Consider the following 7,679-nt stretch of genomic DNA (forward strand, 5'->3'; position numbering starts at 1 on the left):
CAGAGTCCTTTGGTTCCTCAGAGGGAAGCTCCTTATTAATCACTGGACGTCCCAGGAGGTCTTCCTCCTTGGGATTCACGTCCTCTCCTCTCCTCACAGGTTCGGCCATGGCGCTTATGTCAATGGCCTTGCACTCTCCTTTTGGATTCTCTTCTGTATTGCTTGGGAGAGTACTAGGAGGGATTTCAGTGATCCTTTTACTCAGCTGGCCCACTTGTGCTTCCAGACTTCTAATGGAAGACCTTGTTTCATTCATGAAACTTACAGTGGCCTTAGATAGATCAAAGACTAGATTTGCTAAATTAGAAGCATTTTGTTCAGAGTTCTCTGTCTGTTGCTGAGTTGATGATGGAAAAGGCTTGCTATTGCTAAACCTATTTCTTCCACCATTATTAAAGCCTTGTTGGGGCTTCTGATCCTTCCATGAGAAATTTGGATGATTTCTCCATGTTGAGTTATAGGTGTTTCCATAAGGTTCACCTAAGTAATTTACCTCTGCTATTGCAGGGTTCTCAGGATTATAGGCTTCTTCTTCAGAAGATGCCTCTTGAGTACTGTTGGATGCAGCTTGCATTCCATGCAGACTCTGAGAGATCATATTGACTTGCTGAGTCAATATTTTATTCTGAGCCAATATGGCATTCAGAGTATCAACCTCAAGAACTCCCTTCTTCATAGGCGTCCCATTACTCACAGGATTCCTTTTAGAAGTGTACATGAACTGGTTATTAGCAACCATGTCAATGAGTTCTTGAGCTTCTGCAGGCGTTTTCTTTAGGTGAATGGATCCACCTGCAGAAGTGTCCAGTGACATCTTTGATAGCTCAGATAAACCATCATAGAATATATCCAGGATGGTCCATTCTGAAAGCATGTCAGAAGGACACTTTTTGGTCAACTGTTTGTATCTTTCCCAAGCTTCATAGAGGGATTCACCTTCTTTCTGTCTGAAGGTTTGAACATCAGCTCTAAGCTTGCTCAGCTTTTGAGGAGGAAAGTACTTGGCTAAGAAAGCCGTGACCAGCTTATCCCAAGAGTTCAGGCTGTCTTTGGGTTGAGAATCCAACCATAATCTAGCTCTGTCTCTTACAGCAAAAGGGAAAAGCATGAGCCTGTAGACTTCAGGATCTACTCCATTAGTCTTAACAGTATCACATATCTGCAAGAATTCAGTTAAGAACTGAAAAGAATCTTCAGATGGAAGTCCATGAAACTTGCAGTTCTGCTGCATCAGAGAAACTAATTGAGGTTTTCAGCTCAAAGTTGTTTGCTCCAATGGCAGGAATGGAGATGCTTCTTCCATGTAAATTGGAATTTGGTGCAGTAAAGTCACCAAGCATCTTCCTTACATTATTATTATTTTCGACTGCCATCTCTTCTGCCTGTTCGAAAATTTCTGAAAGGTTATCTCTGGATTGTTGTATTTTAGCTTCTCTTAATTTTCTCTTCAGAGACCTTTCAGGTTCTGGATCTGCTTCCACAAGAATGTTCTTATCCTTGCTCCTGCTCATATGACAAAGAAGAAGACACAGAAAAATAATAATAATAGAGATTCTCTTTACCACAGTATAGAGGTTCCCTTATGTGAGTGGAAGACAAGAGGAAGAAATTCGAACACAGATAGAAGAGGGGGTTCGAATTTGGTGATGATATGAGGAAGAGATGTTAGTTAATGAATGAATAAATAGAATAGGATGAGAGAGAAGGAGGGAATTTTCGAAAATTATTTTTGAAAAGGAGTTAGTGATTTTTGAAAATGGTTTTTGAAAAATTGTTAGTAATTTTCGAAAATTAAGTTTTAAAAATTAAAATAATTAATAAATTAAAAAGAAATTTTGAAAAAGGGGAGAGACATTTTCGAAAATGAGAGAGAGAGAGTTAGTTAGGTAGTTTTGAAAAAGTTAAGAAACAAACAAAAAGTTAGTTAGTTAGTTGAAACAACTTTTGAAAAGATAGGAAGTTAGGAAGTTAGAAAAGATATTTTGAAAAGATATTTTTGAAAAAGATAAGATAAGAAGATATTTTTGAAAAGATATGATAAAATTAGTTTTGAAAAAGATTTGATTTTTAAAATCACAATTAATGACTTGATTCATAAGAAATCACAAGATATGATTCTAGAACTTAAAGTTTGAATCTTTCTTAACAAGCAAGTAACAAACTTCAAATTTTTGAATCAAAACATTAATTGGTTTTGTTATTTTCGAAAATTTGGTATAAAAATAAGAAAAAGATTTTTGAAAAATATTTTTGGAATTTTCGAAAATAACTAAGAATTTTGAAAAAAGATTTGATTTTTAAAAAAGATTTTGAAAAAGATAAGATTTTCAAATTGAAAATTTGATTTGACTCATGAGAAATAATTTGATTTTAAAAATTTTTGAAAAAGTCAACTCAAATTTTCGAATTTGATGAGAGAAAAGAGGAAGATATTTTTTTGATTTTTGAAATTTTTATGAAAAACATGAAAAATATGCAATGCATGAAATTTTTAGATCAAAACAATGAATGCATGCAAGAATGCTATGAATGTCAAGATGAACACCAAGAACACTTTGAATGTCATGATGAACATCAAGAACATATTTTTGAAAAACTTTTAATGCAAAGAAAACATGCAAGACACCAAACTTAGAATTCTTTAATGCTTAGACACTAAGAATTCAAGAATGCATATGATAAACATGAAAAGACACAAAACAAAAAATCATCAAGATCAAACAAGAAGACTTACCAAGAACAACTTGAAGATCATGAAGAACACTATGAATGCATGAAATTTTCGAAAAATGCAAGATGCACATGCAATTGACACCAAACTTATGATGTGACTCAAGACTCAAACAAGAAACAGAAAAATATTTTTGATTTTTATGATTTTCTAAATTTTTTTTTTTTGGATTTTTTTTCGAAAATAAATAAAAAAAGAAAATAAGGATTCCAAAATTTTTAATATGAATTCCAGGAATCTTGCATTCTTAGTCTAAAGCTTCAGTCCAGGAATTAGACATGGCTCACTAGCCAGCCAAGCTTTCAAAGAAAGCTCCAGTCCAAAACACTAGACATGGCCAATGGCCAGCCAAGCTTCAGCCTTTAACACGAGAGTATATTGCTCTTGATAACAAATTGCAAGCCTCAGTCCAAATAAATTTAGACATGGCTTTACAGCCAGCCAGGCTTTACATGCTTCATGAAACACTAGAATTCATCCTTAAAAATCTTGAATAAAATTTTTGAAAACATTTTTATTTTTTTTCGAAAACAGATGAGAGATTTTTGAAAATATTGTTTTTTTGAAAAATTTTTGAAAAGAAAACGAAAAGAAAGTTACCCAATCTGAGCAACAAGATGAACCGTCAGTTGTCCAAACTCGAACAATCCCCGGCAACGGCGCCAAAAACTTGGTGCTGTTGCCGGATCAAAAGGGAATCTGGCACTGATGTTACCGGACCAAAAGCTTGCCGAAAACTCAAACAATCCCCGGCAACGGCGCCAAAAACTTGGTGCACGAAATTGTGATGTCCAGGCTCGAACAATCCCTGGTAATGGCTCCAAAGCTTGGTGCTTTGATCTTAATTTATAATTGTCACAACTTCGATACAACTAACCAGCAAGTGCACTGGGTCGTCCAAGTAATACCTTACGTGAGTAAGGGTCGAATCCCACGGAGATTGTTGGTATGAAGCAAGCTATGGTCACCTTGTAAATCTCAGTCAGGCAGATATAAAGTGATAATGGTGTTTTCGAATATTATATAGTAAAACAGGGATAGAGATACTTATGTAAATCATTGGTAGGAATTTCAGATAAGAGAATGGAGATGCTTTTCGTTCCTCTGAACCTCTGCTTTCCTGCTATCTTCATCCAATCAGTCTTACTCCTTTCCATGGCTGGCTTTATGCAAGGGCATCACCGTTGTCAGTGGCTACATCCCCTCCTCTCAGTGAATAATATGCTCACGCACCCTGTCACGGCACGGCTATTCATCTGTCGGTTCCCGATCATGCTGGAATAGGATTCACCCTCCTTTTGCGTCTGTCACTAACGCCCAGCACTCGCGAGTTTGAAGCTCGTCACAGTCATTCAATCATTGAATCCTACTCAGAATACCACAGACAAGGTTTAGACCTTCTGGATTCTCTTGAATGCCGCCATCATTCTAGCTTACGCCACGAAGATTCTGGTTAGGAGATCTAAGAGATACTCATTCTAGCTTAATTCATGTAGAACAGAAGTGTTTGTCAGGCACGCGTTCATAAAGGAGAAGGATGATGAGCGTCACACATAATCATCACCTTCATCACGTTCTTGGGTGCGAATGGATATCTTAGAAGCGAAATAAGAAGACTTGAATAGAAAACAGTAGTACTTTGCATTAATCCTTGAGGAACAGCAGAGCTCCACACCTTAATCTATGGAGTGTAGAAACTCTACCGTATGAAAATACATAAGTGAAGGTCCAGGCATGGCCGAGATGGCCAGCCCCCTAAACGAGATCAATAGTCTCCTAAGATGAACAATGGAATAAAACTGAGACCAAAGATTGTCAAAAAGACTAGTAAAAGGTCCTATTTATAATAAACTAGTCACTAGGGTTTACATGAGTAAGTAATTGATGCATAAATCCACTTCCTGGGCCCACTTGGTGTGTGTTTGGGCTGAGCTTGAGTGTTGCACGTGCAGAGGCTATTTGTGGAGTTGAACGCCAGTTTCTGTGCCAGTTTGGGCGTTCAACTCTGGTTTTGGATCCTTTTCTGGCGCTGGACGCCAGATTTGGGCAGAAAGCTGACGTTGAACGCCAGTTTACGTCGTCAATTCTTGGCCAAAGTATGGACTATTATATATTGATGGAAAGCCCTGGATGTCTACTTTCCAACGCAATTGGAAGCGCGCCATTTCGAGTTCTGTAGCTCCAGAAAATCCACTTTGAGTGCAGGGAGGTCAGAATCCAACAGCATCAGCAGTCCTTCTTCAACCTCTGAATCTGATTTTTGCTCAAGTCCCTCAATTTCAGCCAGAAAATACCTGAAATCACAGAAAAACAGACAAACTCATAGTAAAGTCCAGAAATGTGAATTTATCATAAAAACTAATGAAAACATCCCTAAAAGTAGCAAGATTCTACTAAAAATATACTAAAAACAATGTCAAAAAGCGTATAAATTATCCGCTCATCAGTGCCTCCAGCAAGGCCTGTACCTGCTCCATTACAGCTTACGATTTCTCTGGCCGAGTTTCCTACATTTCTGCTGTAGGCCGAGACCCTGGATATATGGCTAACTTGTGGTACATTAGTCTGGGATCAATACCGGGCATATCGGCGGCCTTCCATGCAAAGAGGTCGGAGTTATCCTTTAGGAGCTTTATTAGCAGTTCCTTTAAGTCTTCTCTTAGATTCGCCCATATACTTGTTGTTTTGTCTTGAGTGTCTCCAATTTGAACTTCTTTGGTTTCACCTTCTGGCTGAGGACAGAGTTCTTCGCAAGCTCAAATTCCCCCGAGTTCTATAATATTGGTTTCCTTTCCTCTTGGATCACCTTTAAGGTTCATACTTTCGTTATAATAGCGTCGCGCGAGTTTTTGGTCTCCCTTTATGGTAGCGATCCCTTCCGGAGAGGGGAACTTCATGCACAGGTGTGGAGTGGAGACCACAGCGGCGAGCTGGTTCAGCATTGTCCGACCTATTAGAGCATTGTAGGCTGAGCTCACATCGACTACAATGTAGTCTATGCTTAACGTCCTAGACCGAGTTCCTTTTCCAAAGGTTGTGTGTAGTGGGATGTACCCTAATGGTTGAATTGGGGAATCTCCTAGCCCGAATAGGCTATTTGGATATGCTCTGAGTTCTTTTTCTTGTAAGCCGAGCTTGTCGAAGGCAGACTTGAACAGTATATCCGCAAAGCTTCCTTGGTCGACTAATGTTCGGTGGAGGTTGGCATTGGCAAGTATTATGGTAACAACCACGGGGTCATTATGCCCCAGGATGATGCCCGTGGTGTCTTCTTGAGTGAAGGTAATAGTGGGGAGCTCGACCGACCTGTCCCCTCCTCCAACATGGTACACCTCCTTAAGGTGTCTTTTGCGCGACGACTTAGAGATCCCTCCTCCTGCGAATCCTCCATTTATCATGTGAACATGCCTCTCAAGGGTGTGAGGGGGACGTTCAGCTCATCCTATCTCTTTATCCCTTCTTCTTTTCTTTGATTCATCTATTTTGTTAGCCAGGAACCTGTCTAGTCTTCCTTCTCGGGCTAGCTTTTCTATAACGTTCTTTAGGTTGTGACACTCGTTGGTAGGGTGCCGGTAGACTCGATGGTATTTGCAATACTCTATCCGACTTCCTCCTCTTTTATGCTTAATCAGACGAAGGGGCGAGATCTTCTCAGTGTTGCATATATCTCTGTAGACATCCACAAGGGACATCTTGAGGGGAGTGTAGTTGTGGTATTTTCTAGGTTTTTCAGTAGGCTGGTTTTTACTAGACTCTTTATCCTTGTCCCGAGGTGGGTAGGAGAATCTGGGTTTTGAGATTTCTCCTAATCGAGAGTTCTCCTCCATATTAATGTACTTTTCTGCCCGCTCTTGTACCTCGTTCAGAGATGTTGGGTGCTTTTTGGATATGGAGTGGCTAAAAGGTCCTTCTCGTAGGCCATTGATGAAACCCATGATGGCTGCTTCTATCGGCAGACTTTATATGTCCAGATATGCTTTGTTGAATCTTTCCATGTAGTTGCGGAGGCTTTCCCGATCTCCTTGCTTAATCCCTAGCAAGCTTGGGGCATGCTTGGCTTTATCTTTTTGGATGGAGAATCTAGCTAGGAATTTCTTGGCAAGGTCATCGAAGCTTGCTATTGACCTTGGCAGTAAACTATTGAACCACTTTATTGTCATCTTGGTCAAAGTGGTCGGGAAATCTTTACAACGGATTGCATCTGAGGCATCCGTAAGATACATCCGACTTCTGAAATTGCTGAGATGATGGCTTAGATCAGACGTACCGTCGTACAGGGTCACGTCGGGGGCTTTGAAGTCCTTCGGAAATTTAGCTTTCATGATCTCCTTTGTGAACGGATCTTGGTCCTTGTGGGGGCTATCTTTGTGGCTAGATCTAGTGGCCTTAGTATTGAGATCTGCTTCGAGCTTTAAGAGCTTATCCTCCAGCTCTCGACGCGTCTTATTTCTCTCCGAAGGTCTCGCTCAGCCTCCCGCTGCCGGTCGGCTTCTTGTTCAAGCTGTTTAAGTCGATGCTGTTGCTCACGGATAGCTTCCAAGATTTTGGTGTTTGAGGGTTGTTTATCTCCCTTATTTTGAGGTGTATCCTTTGGTATGGTATCCGTGTTTTTATGCAACATTCTGTCTTCCAAGCCAGAGTTGTGATCGTTGTCAAGGTTGTCCTCCATGACGATGAGATGACTTTCAGGTTTCCCGGCAACAGTGCCAATGTTCCGAGGGTTACCTGATACTGAAGGTGGATCTCGGTGGAGATCTGCTGTTATGGCCGGAGCTGTCGTGTCCGACTTGCTGAGCTTTGAGATGTTGCTGATCCTTGATCACTAGAAGGTGGTGGTACCTGCAAGAGACTCTAATGCTTAAGTTAGCATGGGCTTTAGGCAGGTTTTTTATGTAGAATTAGAGTATGAGTTATACCTGGATGCTCTAGTGTATTTATAGTAGTGTGG

General features: G+C 40.1%; 1 non-coding gene across 1 annotated transcript; it reads left to right on the forward strand.

Annotated features, from left to right (window-relative positions):
• Positions 1-868: 868 nt before the first annotated feature.
• LOC148544048 (small nucleolar RNA R71) lies at positions 869-976 on the forward strand. Its single transcript, XR_015900674.1, has one exon. It is a non-coding gene; the product is annotated as a small nucleolar RNA R71 (small nucleolar RNA).
• Positions 977-7,679: the final 6,703 nt, after the last annotated feature.

Source organism: Arachis ipaensis, chromosome B9 (genome assembly GCF_059453495.1).
Source record: "Arachis ipaensis isolate K30076 ecotype BB chromosome B9, ASM5945349v1, whole genome shotgun sequence".
In the NCBI taxonomy this organism is placed as follows: domain Eukaryota; kingdom Viridiplantae; phylum Streptophyta; class Magnoliopsida; order Fabales; family Fabaceae; genus Arachis; species Arachis ipaensis.